Genomic DNA, 18,234 nt, shown 5'->3' on the forward strand with positions numbered 1-18,234 from the left:
CAGGTTGATCTCTACGGGACCTGTTAGGTTGGAGACGTTCATCATAGCTATTGTTATTGCGATGGGTAGCCACCCCCTTTGTGCATCATCTTTTACTGCACCTTTCCCTGATGCCGCACCTTCCAATTGGAGTGATTGTTCCCTCCCAAGTTCGAAAACTGAGCTGTCTTTGCTAAGAGCCCAGCTTGCTTGCGATGCTTCAAAGGTTGTGCTCGCAAGCTCTCGGAGTGTCAAGATCGGCAAACCAACGTGGGCAGTAAGGCCCAAGTAGTTCATGAAGTTGGGAGAAATGTTTGACAGAATGGTTTCTGTTTCAGTGAGCATGCCAAAGTAAGCTGAACAAAGCCTATGATAGTGGACTTGTGGGTGTTCATTTCGAGCTTGTTTGATATTGTTAGCCAACGAGCTGTTGTGTTTGCGAGTTGCAGAACGACTGAATTCTATTTTCAAACCATTGCGGAAGTTTTTGACGATTTTGTCAAGTTGATCCCTGCCAAGTGCGTGGGGAGCATCTGCACCCTCCTGTGGGGACTTTTCGGCCGAAAGGCCAAGAGGAAGAGACTGAGGAAACCCTAAGAGATACAGATACAGGTACTCGACCGTAGCATGGATTGTTAAGAGGTTCCTTTGTCTTCTTCAACCTCGTGTTGCGTTTTGGGGTTGCGACTAATTGTAGACCTATGCTGCAGCACATGGTCATCTAGTCTGAATTGTAAATTCTTAACTCGCATGTTTTATACCCCAGGGTAGAAATGGGTGTTTCCATCTTCATGGCATAGTCTCTGGGGCGTATCTAGTAACGAGGCAAGGCGTCAAGAGTTTAGACAACTAAATTCACAGTTCACTTTAACAAAAACATTCTCTTTGATCTGGACTGTTACAATGTTTTCGTTATAATGTTGTCATTTAACTTTTAATAACATAACAAAAACATAAATTTTCATATTCCATCTATTGTTATTACCACCATTTTGGCTGATGAAATATATTGTCCCAAAGTCCATTTATTGCATGTTACTGATCTGAGGTAGATTCTCCATAGGCCCACACAAACATTCCAATCCTTCACAACTGAGAGGACTAAGGATTTTGTCTGCTGCCTTAAGATTTACAATGGGCGTGAGGTGTCATAAACCCCCCCCCCCCCCCTCCCCCCAATCAATCCTCTATACCTCTCCCTCTCTGGTGGGAGTAAGAGATGTCTCTGTAGGACAATGATCCACAGTAACCTGACCCAAACAGGCCAGTCATGACAGGGGTCAGTGGTCAAGTTGTTGTAGTGTGTCTGCAGACTGTCAATGGACCCAGATTAATTCACAGCCATTGCTATGAAACTGATAATCCTCATCACCATATACCCACTTGTTGACATTTACGGATGTGTGACAATGTAACGTTTGCCATGGTGTCAGTAGCGTTATGCAGCCATGTCACAACCAAAATCACTGTTCAGGGAGTCCACCTAAAAGCCTGAACACTGACCTAAAGAGGTTCCTTCAGCCGTAAGGACACCTTTTCATATTTTGATGGAACCGTATTAATACAAGCGGATGTATTCCTACAAGTATTCTGAAACTCTGGCTGACTTTGTCTGCTTAATGAAAAATGTATCAGCTGGTGTCTTCACCAGCCCAGGACAATGCTCCTGTTGTCGCCCTCCTAGGGAAGGAGATGACAGAAGCACCAGCACACAACAGAGACACTTACAGCCTCATCCAATCAGATAACACAATGATTAGACTACAGACAACTTTGATAAATTCCATGACTACAAGTGATTCCTCAAAATAATATATCATTATTCATATCAAGATATTATTGATGCAATTTTGGTAATCACTCAAAGATGACATATTTGGAAATCAATATTATTCCTTTGATGGTCACTTAGAAATATGTCACTATTGGACTGAGCAGGAATGAAAGATTGCAATAAATATTTTTCAAAGTGCCACCTCTTTAAATCATACACTTAGAACAAAAGGTGCTATCTAGAACCTTAAAGGGTTCTTTGGCTGTCCCCATAGGAGAACCCTTTGAAGAAATGTTTTTGGTTGCAGCGAGAACCCTTTTGGTTCCAGCTAGAACCCTTTTGGGTTCTATGTACAACCCTTTCTGCAGAGGGTTCTACATGGAACTCAAAATGGTTCTACCTGGAACCAAAAAGGGTTCTACTTGGAACTAAAAATTGTTATCCTATGGGTACAGCCAAATAACCCTTTTGGAAGCCATATTTTCAGCTGAATGAATCCCCTGGACCCAGAGAGGTGTCTGTGCAAATCAACACTGCTCAAAATAACATTTCACTTGATGTCTTTATCATAGTCTGCACATAGCTTTTACAGCTCTCACTATCAACCAGTGTCAGAGCTGAGAGAAGTCTGTCTGGCGCTCCTGTCTTTAGCATTACAAACATCATGCAATTTTAAAAAATCAAATACTTACGTGGATGTTTTTTCTGTCGGCACAGAGCTGCTGAAATATAGATGTGCCCCCTGTTTGCGCTCTCTTTGACTCTCAGAAGAGGCAGCAGGGCTAGCCAAGTATTATGACACATATGTTTTAGTAGGTTCAAGTTAGTAGGCCTATAGTGAAAGTAGATGTGCCCCCTGTTTGCCCTCTCTTTGTCTCTCAGAGGAGGCTGCAGGGCTAGCCAAGTATTGTGACACATTTTTTACTAGGTTCAAGTTAGTAGGCCGATATTGAATGTGAATGTAGTAGGCCGTGTCTGTGGTGAATGTGTCGTCAAGCTGGAAGTCGTTGTTACACTTGAGGAGAGGACAGCATAACCGCAGGCGATAGAGTCCAGGCGTGTTTGACTCCCTCTATTGAAATAGCTTACAGATGTTTTCAAAGGAGACACTTTCACTATCAACTGACAAGGGATAAATCATTCCTTACCATCTCAGCACTTCAATGTATGCTTGATGACTCGTTCAACATTTTTTCACAGAGTCACATTTTGCACAAACACTTGACTCGAACAACAAACACCCGAGATGAACGGGAAGACAGACCAAAACATCCGTCACTTCCGGATGTTTTAATAGACAGCACTATATGAAGTTAACAAAAAAAAAGCTACAATAATCATAGGCTACTCTGAATGAAACAGACGCATCACGTTAGAGTTGAAATAACTGACACCTTACATACATCTTGCCCGTAGTGTAAAATCTGTTTATCAGAGACGCAACTCGATCAATGAAGCTCCGGGCACAGGCCTACTAGCCTGCAATGTATACTGTAAAATATCCAATATGCATATTCACTTCATTAAATTGTAATGCCAATGACTTCTATCATGGCTTTGGCTAGCCCTTGATCATGACTGTCAGTTCCATTACGTTACACATAAGAGTCATTGGACGAAGGCGTCTTCTGTACGGGAGAGTTTATTTTAGAGCCCTGACGCTTGGTCTGAACATTGACATGCGTCACTTGCGGTAAGGTTTTACAAGCATAAGGACCTTATCTTTCGTATCAGCCAGAAACAATTAAAACAATTTCAAAACGTTAAATTGATACGCACCTTCATGGGGTTAGGTTTAGAGTTCCCACACGGCCATATCTACATGTTACAGCACATGTTTACGGGAGACAGGCGGAAAACAGGGACCACTTGTGCTAATTAGCACGCTCTGAACCCCTATGTGTAACGGAAGAAGACAGCCAGAAACGTGTAGTCACTGAAAAATACTGTCTGCTGCAACTGTGATAAATCCGGTTAAAATGATGTACAGTAAGTGTGTATTTTGCGTTTGAGAAATGATTTACACTGAACAAAAATATAAAAGCAACATGTAAAGTGTTGGTCTCATGTTTCATGAGCTAAAATAAACAATCACAGAAATGTTCCATACGCACAAAAAGCTTATTTCTCCAAGATAATCCATCCATCTGACAGATGTAGCATAGCAAGGAGCTGATTAAACAACATTATCATTACACAGGTGCACCTTGTGCTGCGGACAATAAAAGGCCACTCTAAAATGTGCAGTTTTGTCACACAGTACAATACCACAGATTTCAAAAGATTTGATGGAGCGTGTAATTCGCATATTGACTGCAGGAATGTCCACCAGAGCTATGAGACGCCTCCAGTGTCGTTTTAGAGAATTTGGCAGTACGTCCAACCGGCCTCACAACCGCAGACCACGTGTATGGCATCATATGGGCAAGCGGTTTGCTGATGTTAACGTTGTGAACAGAGCGTCCCTGGGGTTTTTGGTATGGGCAGGCATAAACTACGGACAACAAACACAATAGCATTTTATCGATGGCAATTTGAATGCAAAGAGGTATTGTGACGAGATCCTGAGACCCATTGTTGTGCCATTCATCCGCCGCCATCACCTCATGTTGCAGCATGATAATGCACGGCCCCATGTCGCAAGGATTTGTACACGATTTCTGGAAGCTGAAAATGTCCCAGTTCTTCCACCCACTGAGCATGTTTGGTATGCTCTGGATGGAAGTGTACGGCAGCGTGTTCCAGTTCCCGCCAATATCCAGCAACTTCGCACAACCATTGAAGAGGAGTGGGACAACATTACACAGGCCACAATCAACAGCATGATCAACTCTATGTGAAGGAGATGTGTCGTGCTTCACGAGGAAAATTGTGGTCACACCAGATACTGACTGGTTTTATGATCCACACCCCTACCTTTTTTAGTATTTGGCTGTTTTGGCTGCCAGCGCCAGTCTACCTCTGAAAATACCATACTGTATAAGGTCCTGAGTAATGGTAACATTAGGCTCCTTAAGAGTACATATTAGGCTACACTTTGGCTAGAGTGAAAAATGTAGCCTAAAATCTGTATATTCCCATTATTAAGTAGCCTACAATAATATATGAGTTCAACTTCAGAGCTCCTAATAGTAGACTAAATGGTTTACATTTATGAAGATAGAGGGATGGCTGTTGGAAGGAGCTATAGGAGGACCGGCTCATTGTAATGGCTGGAATGGAGTTAATGGAATGCATCAAACATATGGAAATGACACGTTTGACTCCATTCCAACATTACATTCCAGCCATTACAATGAGCCCGTCCTCCTATAGCTCACCATACCAGCCTCCTCTGAAAGATAGCAACTTTGAATTGGTAGGCTACAACAGCGATTCACCTGGTCACCTGACAAGACTCCTCCTTCCACAGTGCTACTCAAGGCAGCGCTAGGCACAAATCTTAGCACGTTCCGATAGAGTGGTGTGTTTGTGGCTGCTAAGCAGAGGGGCTGGAGTCAAACCAAGCTCTTTGAAAAATAAAATCAGGGCTCTGTTTGCACCATGTCTGGCTTCAAATCAATTAGTGATGAGAGTGGCTGATGCTCCGGGTGTGCGCTTCAATGAGAGCGAAAGGGTGACAGACAGTTATTTCTTCTAGATTCGACTGCTGGGCTTAAAAGTGCGATCCTTTGGTTCATCTGCGACTGAACTCAAGACAGACCGATGACTCCCGGAGATTCCAAAACTATCACCGACCTCATGCAAGGTAACCAGATTTTGTCTCCCAGGACGTAGTCTACTTCTCCGTACATTCTAGTCGAATATCTCTCTCTTTCTCTTCATTTGCGACGCAGGCTTATTGCTCTGTGATTGCATTCTGAAATAGTGTTCTTTCTGGTTTTTGGATCAGCCAGGAGAAGTTCCAGCTCAATGTATGTCCGAGTTTTTTGTTAAATATGTAAAATCATATTCTGGTAATCTACCATTGTTCCTCGTTGGACAATTCGAATGGCTTTCGATCCATTACCAATCTAACATTTATATGTTTTCAATATAACGTTATCTTCTATCATGTTCAAAGATAAGAACATGTTTGCACACTTAATATTCCATATTTACATATTAATAGGAAAGCTCTACATCATTTATGCACATCAACTATTTTAAATCCATGCCTAATTCTCTATTTATTTAATCCCAGCCATTCTGGAGTGCACATAGCCTATGACACAGTGTAACTTTAATCACAGACAGTGGATTTAATGATTTAATACATGTTGACGTAAACTGAGGCTTTTTGTCATTTGCGTCTTAAAAAACAATGGAGTTCAACTTTGAAGATCTGATTTTGCACTGCCGCTGATTTTTCACTTACATCGATAATGGGGCATTAAGTGATAAATAGTCGTGTCTGTGTCAGCGATTTGAGCCTTGAATCACAGAAATCCATCAGCAGTTTTTCTGGGGCAGTGGTATTTCTCTTTCCCCCTTTAGGGGGGCCTCTTGGGTTCTCAATTGCAACCTGGGCTCAGGGGTCAATGTAACATATTCAAATTGCATTCATATCCCTCCATTGTTTATGATATAGTTATGCTTCTTTTGATATGTATTTATTGTCCTGAAATTCGTGTGATACATTACACGGCCAAAAGTATGGGGACAACTGCTCGTCGAACATCTCATTACAAAAATCATGGGCATTAATATGGAGTTGGTCCCCTCACCCCCTTTGCTCCTATAACAGGAACCACTAGATAATGGAACATTGCTGCGGGGACTTGCTTCCATTCAGCCACAAGCATTAGTGAGGTCGGGCGCTGATGTTGGTCGATTAGACCTGGCTCGCAGTCTGCGTTCCAATTGATACCTAAAGTTTTAGATGGGGTGGAAGTCAGGGCTCTGTGCAGGCCAGTCAAGTTCTTCCACACCAATCTCAACAAACCATTTCTGTTTGGACCTCGCTTTGTGCAGGGGGGCATTGTCATGCTGAAACAGGAAAGGGCCTTCCCTAAAAGTTGGAAACACAGAATTGTCTAGAATTTCATTGTATGCTGTAGCATTATTTCTTGTCACTGGAACTAAGTGGCCTAGCCCAAACCATGAAAAACAGCCCCAGACCATTATTTATCCTCCACCAAACTTTACAGTTGGCACTATGCATTCGGGCAGGTAGCATTCTCCTGACATCTGTCAAACCCAGATTTGTCCAGACAGATTGTGGAGTGTGATTCATCACACCAGAGGACCAGTTTCCATTGCTCCGGAGTCCAATGACAGTGAGCTTTACACTTGGCATTGCGCGTGGTAATCTTAGGCTTATGTGCAGCCATGTAGTGCATGTTACGAATTCCAATTCATAAAATATGTTAAACATTTGCAATAATGTATGATATGTTACGAATTTGTTGTAGCTAACGTTAGCTAGGTGGCTATCATTAGCTAAGCTAGGGTTTAGGGTTAGTGGCAGTGTAAGCCGGTCTGTGAAAGTAAGCTGGTCCGGTACGGCATACTGACAAAATAAATAGTGGGGGTACAACATACTGGTTCAAACATGAGCCAACAATATATTAAACAAAATGCCAAGAAAACTGTATGCTATTACACTATTATTTGTCATTACTGCATGTCAGTTGCATGAAAAATGAGCGAATGGACTTGAAAACGGGTGGTTTAAACTCCAAAATTGTGTGTGGATCAATGAAAACATTGACGTTTTTTTACCAGAGATGAGTGGCTGAGACCGATGTGCGTAGACACAGGCTACACTTGCTGAATGTCATTAGACTTTTTGGTGTTTTGTAACCATTGGCAATTTTAGCATATAAAACTTGGTGGGGCAAACTCAAATGTTTTGGATGAATGCCACCGAAGCCACTACACAACACTAAACAATACATTAACTGCACTTATAATAGTGCCGGAGGAGATGGCTGCCGTTTTACAGTCTCGTAACCAATTGTGCTATTGTGTGGTTTTTTTCACGTTATTTGTAACTTACTTTCCACGTAATGTTTCTGCCACCATCTCTTATGACCCGAAAAGAGCTTCTAGATATCAGGACAGCGATTACTCACCCTGTACTGGAAAAATATTTTTGCTTTAATGAGTCGGATGCGAAGGATTTACTCCAGACACCTGACAAGGCCCACATTACCGTCAGTCGCAGGAGAAAGAGACAGAGAAATAGGGAACGTATGTCTGGGTGCCTTGTAAGGATCCGACGGCGAATGGGTAATCTGTCTTTACCATCGGTCCTATTAGCCAACGTAAAATCATTGGATAATAAAATAGACAAACTACCAGAACGTATATCCTACCATTGGGACATTAAACTGTAATATCTTATGTTTCACCAAGTAATGGCTGAACAATGAAACGAATAACATACAGTTTGCGGGTTTTACACTTTTTTTGCTTTTTCAAAAAGAACACCAGTCTCTGGTAAGACAGCTGGTGCACAACATTTAAGGAAGTCTTGAGGTTTTGCTCACCCGAGGTAGAGTATCTCATGATAAGCTGTAGACTACACTATTAACCAAGAGTCTTCATCTATATTCTTCGTAGCTGTCTCTTTACCACAACAAACCGATGCTGGCACTAAGACCAAACTCAACGAGCTCTATACGCCCATAAGAAAACAGTAAAACGCTCATCCAGAAGCAGGCGCTCCTAGTGGCCGGGAACTTTAATGCAGGGAAACTTAAATCCGTTTTACCTAATTTCTACCAGCATGTTAAATGTGCAATTAGCGGGGAAAAAAACTCTAGACCACCTTTACTCCACACACAGAGACGCTTACAAAGATCTCCCTCCATTTGGCAAATCTGATCATAACGCTATCTTCCTGCTTACAAGCAAAAACTAAAGCAGGAAGCACCAGTGTTTCGGGCAATAAAAAGTGGTCAGATGAAGCAGGTGCTAAGCTACAGGACTGTTTTGCTATCACAGACTGGAATATGGTCCGGAATTCTTCCGATTTCATTGAGTACACCACATCAGTCACAGGCTTCGTCAATAAATTCATCGATGATGTCGTCCCCACAGTGACTGTACGTACATACCCCAATCAGAAGCCCTGGATTACAAGCAGCATCCTCACTGAGCTAAAGGCTTGAGCTGCAGCTTTCAAGAAGTGGGACACTAAGCCGGAAGCTTATAAGGGCTTGCAAACCATTACAGACTCAAATCAAATCAAATGTATTTATATAGCCCTTCGTACATCAGTTGATATCTCAAAGTGCTGTACAGAAACCCAGCCTAAAACTCCAAACAGCAAGCGATGCAGGTGTAGAAGCACGGTGGCTAGGAAAAACTCTCTAGAAAGGCCAAAACCTAGGAAGAAACCTAGAGAGGAACCAGGCTATGTGGGGTGGCCAGTCCTCTCCTGGCTGTGCCGGGTGGAGGTTATAACAGAACATGGCCAAGATGTTCAAATGTTCATAAATGACCAGCATGGTCCAATAATAATAAGGCAGAACAGTTGAAACTGGAGCAGCAGCACGGCCATTTAGGCGCCAACCCAGACAGGATGACCACATCAGTGACTCAAACCACTCAGGTGACGCACCACTCCCAAGGACGGTATGAGAGAGCCCCAGTAAGCCAGTGACTCAGCCCCTGTAATAGGGTTAGAGGCAGAGAATCCCAGTGGAAAGAGGGGAACCGGCCAGGCAGAGAAAGCAAGGGCGGTTCGTTGCTCCAGAGCCTTTCCGTTCATCTTCCCACTCCTGGGCCAGACTACACTCGATCAGATCAGTCTTCAGTAAAGACTTAAAGGTTGAGACCGAGTTTGCGTCTCTGACATGGGTAGGCAGACCGTTCCATAAAAATTGAGCTCTATAGGAGAAAGCCCTGCCTCCAGCTGTTTGCTTAGAAATTCTAGGGACAATTAGGAGGTCTGCGTCTTGTGACCGTAGCGAACGTGTACGTATGTACGGCAGGACCAAATCAGAGAGATAGGTAGGAGCAAGCCCATGTAATGCTTTGTAGGTTAGCAGTAAAATCTTGAAATCAGCCCTTGCTTTGACAGGAAGCCAGTGTAGGGAGCACTGGAGTAATATGATCAATTTTTTGGGGTTCTAGTCAGGATTCTAGCAGCCGTATTTAGCACTAACTGAAGTTTATTTAGTGCTTTATCCGGGTAGCCGGAAAGTAGAGCATTGCAGTAGTCTAACCTAGAAGTGACAAAAGCATGGATTAATTTTTCTGCATAATTTTTGGACAAAGTTTCTGATTTTTGCAATTTTACGTAGATGGAAAAAAGCTGTCTTTGAAATGGTCTTGATATGTTCTTCAAAAGAGAGATCAGGGTCCAGAGTAACGCCGAGGTCCTTCAGTTTTATTTGAGACGACTGTACAACCATTAAGATTAATTGTCAGATTCAACAGAAGATCTCTTTTTTTCTTGGGACCTAGAACAAGCATCTCTGTTTTGTCCGAATTTAAAAGTAGAAAGTTTGCAGCCATCCACTTCCTTATGTCTGAAACACATGCTTCTAGCGAGGGCAATTTTGGGGCTTCACCATGTTTCATTGAAATGTACAGCTGTGTGTCATCCGCATAGCAGTGCAAGTTAACATTATGTTTTCAAATGACATCCCCAAGAGGTAAAATATATAGTGAAAACAATAGTGGTCCTAAAACGGAACCTTGAGGAACACCTAAATTTACAGTTGATTTGTCAGAGGACAAACCATTCACAGAGACAAACTGATATCTTTCCGACAGATAAGATCTAAACCAGGCCAGAACTTTGGAGAGGAATGGAAGATTCGATATAGGCCGATTTTAAAATTTGTAAAAAATAAAATAAATAAATACATTATTTAAAATTTTTTTTTTTTTATTTATGTGTGAGATCTTGCGTGGAGCCCCAGATCGAGGGAGATTTTCAGTGGTCTTGTATGTCTTCCATTTCCTAGTAATTCCTCCCACAGTTGATTTCTTCAAACCAAGCTGCTTACCTATTGCAGATTGTCTTCCCAGCCTGGTGCAGGTCTACAATTTTGTTTCTGGTTTCCTTTGACAGCTCTTTGGTCTTGGCCATAGTGGAGTTTGGAGTGTGACTGTTTGAGGTTGTGGACAGGTGTCTTTAATACTGATAACAAGTTCAAACAGGTGCCATTAATACAGGTAACGAGTGGAGGACAGAGGAGCCTCTTAAAGAAGAAGTTACAGGTCTGTGAGAGCCATAAATCTTGCTTGTTTGTAGGTGACCAAATACTTATTTTCCACCATAATTTGCAAATAAATTCATAAGAAATCCTACAATGTGATTTTTCTGGATTTTTTTCCCTCATTTTGTCTGTCATATTTGAAGTGTACCTATGATGAAAATTACATGCCTCTCTCATCTTTTTAAGTAGGAGAACTTGCACAATTGGTGGCTGACTGTACCAGCTGTACATAGCCTCGCTATTGTTATTTTATTTGTATTCCTATTGTTATTTTACTTCTGCTCTGTAATTATAATTTTATAAAGTGTTTAACTTAACCAACAATGCAGTTAAGAAAAATAAGTGTTAAGTGCTTGTAAGTAATCACCTGTTGTATTTGGTGCATGTGACAAATAAAATTTGATTTGACTATAACTTGGACACACGTTGCCCCAAACTGTTAGGGCCTACATAAAGCTGTCCCAATAGCAGAGCTTTCCTTTCAGCACCATGGAGGGTTTCCTTACCAATGCTGACTTGTGGCTTTGTTTACAGTAAGTCAATTAGAACCTCATTCTCTTGAAATAATAACGAATGCCAAAATATGAGAGAGAGTGACTCTGTTAGCCCACCATTTGAAGTATTTTATTAGGCCTATGTGGTCTAAAAAGGAAAATACAATCGTGAGGATCCACTTTTATATACACTACTGTTCAAAAGTTTGGGGTCACTTAAAAATGTCCTTGTTTTTGAAAGAAAAGCAAAAACATTTGTCCCTTTAAAATAACATGAAATGTATCAGAAATACAGTGTAGACATTGACTGTTGTAGCTGGAAACGGCAGATTTATGGAATACCTACATAATCGTAGAGGCCCAATCTCAGCAACCATCAACCTTCTATGTTCCTATGGCACATTGTGTTAGCTAATCCAAGTTTATTATTTTGAAAGGCTAATTTATCATTAGAAAACCCTTTTGCAATTATGTTAGCACAGCTGAAAAATGTTGTTCTGATTAAAGAAGCAATACAACTGGCCTTATTAGACTTATTAATTATCTGGAGCATCAGCATTTGTGGATTTGATTACAGGTTAAAACATGTCCAGAAACAAAACTGTCTTATGAAACTCATCAGTCTATTCTTGTTCAGAGAAATGAAGACTATTCTATGCGAGAAATTGCCAAGAAACTGAAGATCTCGTACAACGCTGTGTTCAACTCCCTTCACAGCACAGGGCAAACTGGCTCTAAGCAGAATAGAAAGAGGAGTGGGAGACCCCGGTGCACAACTGAGCAAGAGGACAAGTACATTAGATTGTTTCTCAAAATAGCCAGACGCCTCACAAGTCCTCAACTGGCAGCTTCATTAAATAGTACTTGCAAAATACGAGTCTCAACGTCAACAGTGAAGCAGCGACTCCGGGATGCTGGCCTTCTAGGCCGAGTTCCTCTGTCCAGTGTGTGTGTTCTTTTGAACATCTCAATCTTTTCTTCTTATTGGCCAGTCTGATATATGGATTTTCTTTTCAACTCTGCCTAGAAGGTCAGCATCCCGGAGTCGCCTCTTCACTGTTGACGTTGAGACTAGTGTATTGCGGGTACTATTTAATGATGCTGCCAGACAGCGCATTGCGCAAACAAAACAACCCTCGCTATATTAACCGGAATCACGTGGGTCTATTAATTGACTTTTTGTCGACAACAAATATTTGGGAAGAGACTTGTCTCTGGCAATCATGTTTACAAAACATAATATAGTATCTCCTCCTCTTAACAACAAAATCATTCCAAGATTGTGTCAGATGATGAATAAGATACTGAGATACCTACAGTAGTATATAAGCAATAGGCCTATAACAATTGATGTACAAACTATGGCATAAGGGAACGATTAGCGGATAAGAGGCAATCCGTAATTTCGATTAAGACATTAATGAGCGAGCTAAGATGGACTTAGTCAATATAACTATTAGTTCAGCACCTTTGAAATATACAGTGGCGGAATTCAGAACATGGGCCTTCTTACAGTATTATCCCTGTACACCAAGTCAGGACCATAGGATAAATAAAAGGAGTATAAGCAGACAGAGAGCTTTTACAATATTCAATGATGACATTTCTATAAAACAGGCTATAGGCTACATGTGCACCACCAAGTCAGAACAGTAGGCTAAGTTCTGAGGGAGAAAGGGACCAACTTTTTAGGGTGAGACACATTGGCTACTAACAGCTTACTACACAACATACACATAGTATTACTTTCTTAGCGACAGTATACATATCTCCCTGGTATATTACATAATTCATGCAGCAGCATACTAGACGTTTTTGGACTCACCTTGTTGTGCTGTGCTCAATTGAACAGGAATGTGGTGTGGCGGGGGGCCTCCCAAGTGGTGCAGTGGCCTAAGTCACTGTGCAACTAGAGATCCTGGTTCGAGTCTAGGCTCTGTCGCAGCCTGCCACGACTGTAAGACTCATGGGGCAGTGCACAATTGGCCCAGCGTCCTCAATGATTAGGGGTTTGGCCAGCAGGCATGTTCTTCTCCCATCGCGCACTCTTGTGGATGGGCCTGGCGCAATGCACACTGACACGGTCGCCAGGTGTAGGGTGTTTCCTCCGACACAATGGTGCAGCTGGCTTCCGGGTTAAGCGGGCATTGTGGCTGGGTACTGTTTCGGAGGACGAACGGCTCTCGACCTTCGCCTCTCCCGAGTCCGTACGGGGAGTTGCAGCGATGGGACAAGACTGCAACTACCAATTGGATACCACAGAAATCGTTGAGAAAAAGGGGTAAAAAAATACTATTTGGTTATCAGAATCTGGCATTCTCTGTATTTATGGTGCTTTCAAGACAACTGGGAACTTGGGAAAAACAAAGTCGAATCATGACGTCAGTGATCTTCAGGTCGGAGCTATAGAAAGAGGTCTGAGTTCCCAACTTGGAATTTCGAGTTGGATGACTGTTCAAAACGTATTTTCCAATTCTGAGCTTGTCCCCCCCCCCCCCCCCCCCCAGAGTTCCCAGTTGTCTTGAACTCACTGAAGTCTGAGATTCCCCAGTTTCCAGTTGTATTGAACACGGCAGAAATCATGCTGGATTGACAACATGGCCAGTATATTCAACCTTTTCTGGCCCAGGGTGACTGTGTGTGAGAGAGAATGTTTATCATTTTAAGCTTGGAAAAGAGACCTTTTCTGACCGATGTTTTAAATCCTTAAACCCAGACTTCACACCCTTTCCTCCGAATAGCAGGCAGGGGAAGCAAAATAGTGATTGCTTTGCAACGCTTGCAGTTCGCCACAGATTCCTTCCATACTACTCATCGTTGAATTTGCGATTTCCAACTTGCTGTGCAATGTTAATGTCCAATCGCCGATGAGCACCGATACTGTTTATCTATAATTTCTCTTAATATGACAAGGATTGAAAAGGATTTGCCAGTAGATTGTCGACTTGATTCACAATGATGACTGCTTGTCGAGCTTGATGGCTAAGATTTAAAAAATATGATGTTGACATGATCAGTCCAATCAAAGCTACGGTAGATATGTGATTTGACATAATTTATCTGTGGCCAATGACCTTGAACCTTCTTGGATGGGCACTTGTAATGTAAATCTATGACAGCACCCAAGGGAGCTTGAACTGCCTTGCTCTCCCTGGTGATTCTGTGGTGACGTAGTGTCCCCATGAGTGATGGAACCCTGTTTTTACATTGTTTGCAAACTGATATGTGACTGGAATTAATGCCAAAATAACATGCAAAACAGGCAACAACAAAATAATTACGCGTCGCCACCATTCATAACAGATGTATCTTTACATTAATCAAATGGCAGGTGCACAGTGCATTGTTTGGATAATGGAATTATTTTTGGTTGACGAATGTGCAAAAGTAGCCTTTTGATTGGCCTTGTCTGAAATCTTTCTTGCCTACTACTTACTAAAACTGTGTACTAATCGTACTACATACTACACACTAAGTCGGAAGTTTACATACACTTAGGTTGGAGTCATTTAAAAGTCTTTTTTTCAACCACTCCACAAAATTCTTGTTAACAAAATATAGTTTTGACAAGTCGGTTAGGACATCTACTTTGTGCATGACAAGTTATTTTTCCAGCAATTGTTTACAGACAGACTATTTCACATATAATTCACTGTATCACAATTCCAGTGGATCAGAAGTTTACATACACTAACTTGACTGTGCCTTTAAACAGCTTGGAAAATTCCAGAACATGATGTCTTGTCTTTAGAAGCTTCCGATAGGCTAATTGACATCATTTGAGTCAATTGGAGGTGTACCTGTGGATGTATTTCAAGTCCTACCTTCAAACTCAGTGCCTCTTTGCTTGACATCATGGGAAAATCACAATAAATCAGCCAAGACCTCAGAAAAACAATTATAGACCTTCACAAGTTTGGTTCATCCTTGGGAGCAATTTCCAAATGCCTGAAGGTACCACACATACTATTGTTTGTACAGATAAACAAGTATAAACTCCATGGGACGACTCAGCCGTCATACCGCTCAGGAAGGAGTCGCGTTCTGTCTGAAAAGTGCTAGTCAATCCCAGAACCACTGAAAAGCACCTTGTGAAGATGCTGGAGGAAACGGGTACAAAAGTGTCTATATCCACAGTAAAATGAGTCCTATATCGACACAACCTGAAAGGCCACCCAGAAAGGAAGAAGCCACTGCTCCAACACCGCCATAAAAAAATCCAGACTACAGTTTGCAACTGCACATGGGGGCACTTTTTGGAGAAATGTCCTCTGGTCTGATGACACTAAAATAGAACCGTTTGGCCATAATGACCATCGTTATGTTTGGCTGTAAAAGGGGGATGCTTGCAAGCCGAGGAACACCATCCCAAATGTGAAGCACGGGGGTGGCAGCATCATCTTGTGGGGGTGCTTTGCTGCAGGAGGGATTGGTGCACTTCACAAAATAGATGGCATCATGAGGGAGAAAAATTGTAGATATATTGAAGCAACATCTCAAGACATCAGTCAGGATGTTAAAGCTTGGTCGCAAATGGGTTTTCCAAATGGACAATGACCCCAAGCATACTTCCAAAGTTGTGGCAAAATGGCTTAAGGACAACAAAGACAATGTATTGGAATGGCCATCACAAAGCCCTGACCTCAATCCTATAGAATAGTTGTGGGCAGAACTGAAAAAGTGTGTGCGAGCAAGGAGGGCTACAAACCAGCTCTGTCAGGAGGAATGGGCCAAAATTCATCCAACTTACTGTGGGAAGCTGGTAGAAGGCTACCTGAAACGTTTGACCCAAGTTAAACAATATAAAGGCAATGCTACCAAATACTAATTGAGTGTATGTACACTTCTGACCCACTGGGAATGTGATGAAAGAAATCTTTCTCTCTACTATTATCCTGACATTTCACATTCTTAAAATAAAGTGGTGATTCTAACTGACGTAAAACAGAGAATTGTTATTAGGATTAAATGTCAGGAATTTTGAAACTGAGTTTAAATGTATTTGGCTATGTAAACTTCTGACTTCAACTGTATGTAGAAACCTGCTTCTCCAATAGGAATCGATGATCACGCTTGTAAACGATGTCATGCGCAGAAATAAAACATCAGTTCTAACCGTCTTGTGCCGAACTGAGCATGTGTAGGCCATCAAATCAAAGACAGTCCTTCAATATGAAGTTGTTTTTGACAAAAATGACTTTGTCACAAGGTTGGATTAAGTAACATGTTCAGCTACTTAACATTGGCTTGAATCTAGGTTGTACCTTTAGACTTAGGGAAAATTTAACAACTAATTTGTTTACTTCTCTCATTTACTTTTCATACCCCACTCCCTGGTCTGGTGTGCAGAGTCTGATTCATAGGCATTCCCGGAAGTCTCGTAATGTTGGGTCTCTGGGTTTAGAAACTCTCTCTGATGATTCTCTTCCTCAATAATGTGCAGCGAATTCTACTAAATTAAAAGTCGAAATGAGTATGACATCCTGGAATTTAAAGCCCACATGCAGTGTTTTCAATTGTATTTTTAAATCATCACTCTAAACACTTTATTTTTTATTTTTATGAAAAATAATTTATTTCCCTGAGCCTGCTTTTGTCATTGAAATGCTCAGTCTCATCGTGTGGGTATGTTGATGCAAATGTTTGTATTTGCATACACAGCCCTGATTGCTGGATATGATTGTCTAGACTCTAGAGCCTCTTCCATTTTTACTGGATCATGTACTGGTGGAGGAGAGGCAGGTTTGCTGAAAGACAAATTCCAGAAAAATAGGTTAACATTTATTCATTCGTATCCTATAGCTTGTTGTTGACTGTGTTCATGCAGCACAATTCAGATTAAAAGGTCATATATTTTAACTTAGATGACAAATCTTTACTACTACACCTCTAGAGATGTAAATTAATAGGAATTCTATATGTAATTCTATGATTAGGCCCATAAAATGTTTTCATGCAAGTATGTGCACACAAGGTCCCATACCCAGAAGAAATCTACTTTCACCCCTGGTTAGAGGTTAAAGTTAGGTTTCGGGAAACAGGTTAGGTTTAGGGTCAAGGCCGATTTATACCCTACCTAAGGGGACCCTACAGAGCATAGTGCGTGATGTAATATAGTTTTTAGTCACAAGTGGCGTGCGTCTCCTTGTAATACGTTCCAGCATTTGAATTAGATGTTCTTTTTCTACCTAGAAAGTGGGGCTTCTGTTGCAAAACTCACATCTATGTTTACATCACATTTTCCAGTATCTCTTCTGGTATAAACACGCAAACAATGTGGGACATGCTACTACTTGCAATATTTATTTCAAGATTTGCTATGAGCGCAATTGTCGATGTCCAGTTTTGAGGAGCGTCTGCGCGAGCTAGTAGGATTAAACAATACCTTAGATGTGGTTGTATTCGGCCAAGCACGCAAAAGACGACAGCTGGAGAGGATATGAAATTTGAACACCCATAGTGAGATCAAGGAAGTATGGAGAAAGATTCGGGACTGATATGTTCGCATTCTGAAAAGGGTGAAGGAGATGATACGGAATGCCGCTGGTGTTTGAGTCCCACAGATTTTTTTTTCGACAACTTGATTGGCTTCGTGTTTACCTGAAACATCGTCAGACACCAATATGCCAGATACGGTATGTACTCTTGTCATGCAGCCAAGTTCTTTTGTTGTGTGTGTGTGATAAGTAGACCTAATTAGAACATGTGAAATCAGTTGTTTTCTGGATGGAAGAAATTGTGAGTGGGAAATATTCAGTGCTTATATTATCATAATGATTAGCAGGGCTAGTTCAAACATTTGGAGGCTGCTGAGGGGAGGACGGCTCAT

At 41.6% G+C, this 18,234-nt stretch overlaps 1 protein-coding gene across 1 annotated transcript in view; it reads left to right on the plus strand.

Moving 5' to 3' along the window:
• The first annotated feature begins 5,136 nt into the window (after positions 1–5,136).
• The window catches only part of LOC110502311 (heparan sulfate glucosamine 3-O-sulfotransferase 1), a 73,397-nt gene continuing 60,299 nt past the window's right edge, over positions 5,137–18,234 (plus strand). The window contains exon 1 of the mRNA XM_021580245.2: positions 5,137–5,501. The gene's annotated coding sequence lies outside the window, so the exon portion shown is untranslated. The remainder of the gene's footprint in view (positions 5,502–18,234) is intronic.

This window comes from Oncorhynchus mykiss, chromosome 23, assembly GCF_013265735.2.
Source record: "Oncorhynchus mykiss isolate Arlee chromosome 23, USDA_OmykA_1.1, whole genome shotgun sequence".
In the NCBI taxonomy this organism is placed as follows: Eukaryota; Metazoa; Chordata; class Actinopteri; order Salmoniformes; family Salmonidae; genus Oncorhynchus; species Oncorhynchus mykiss.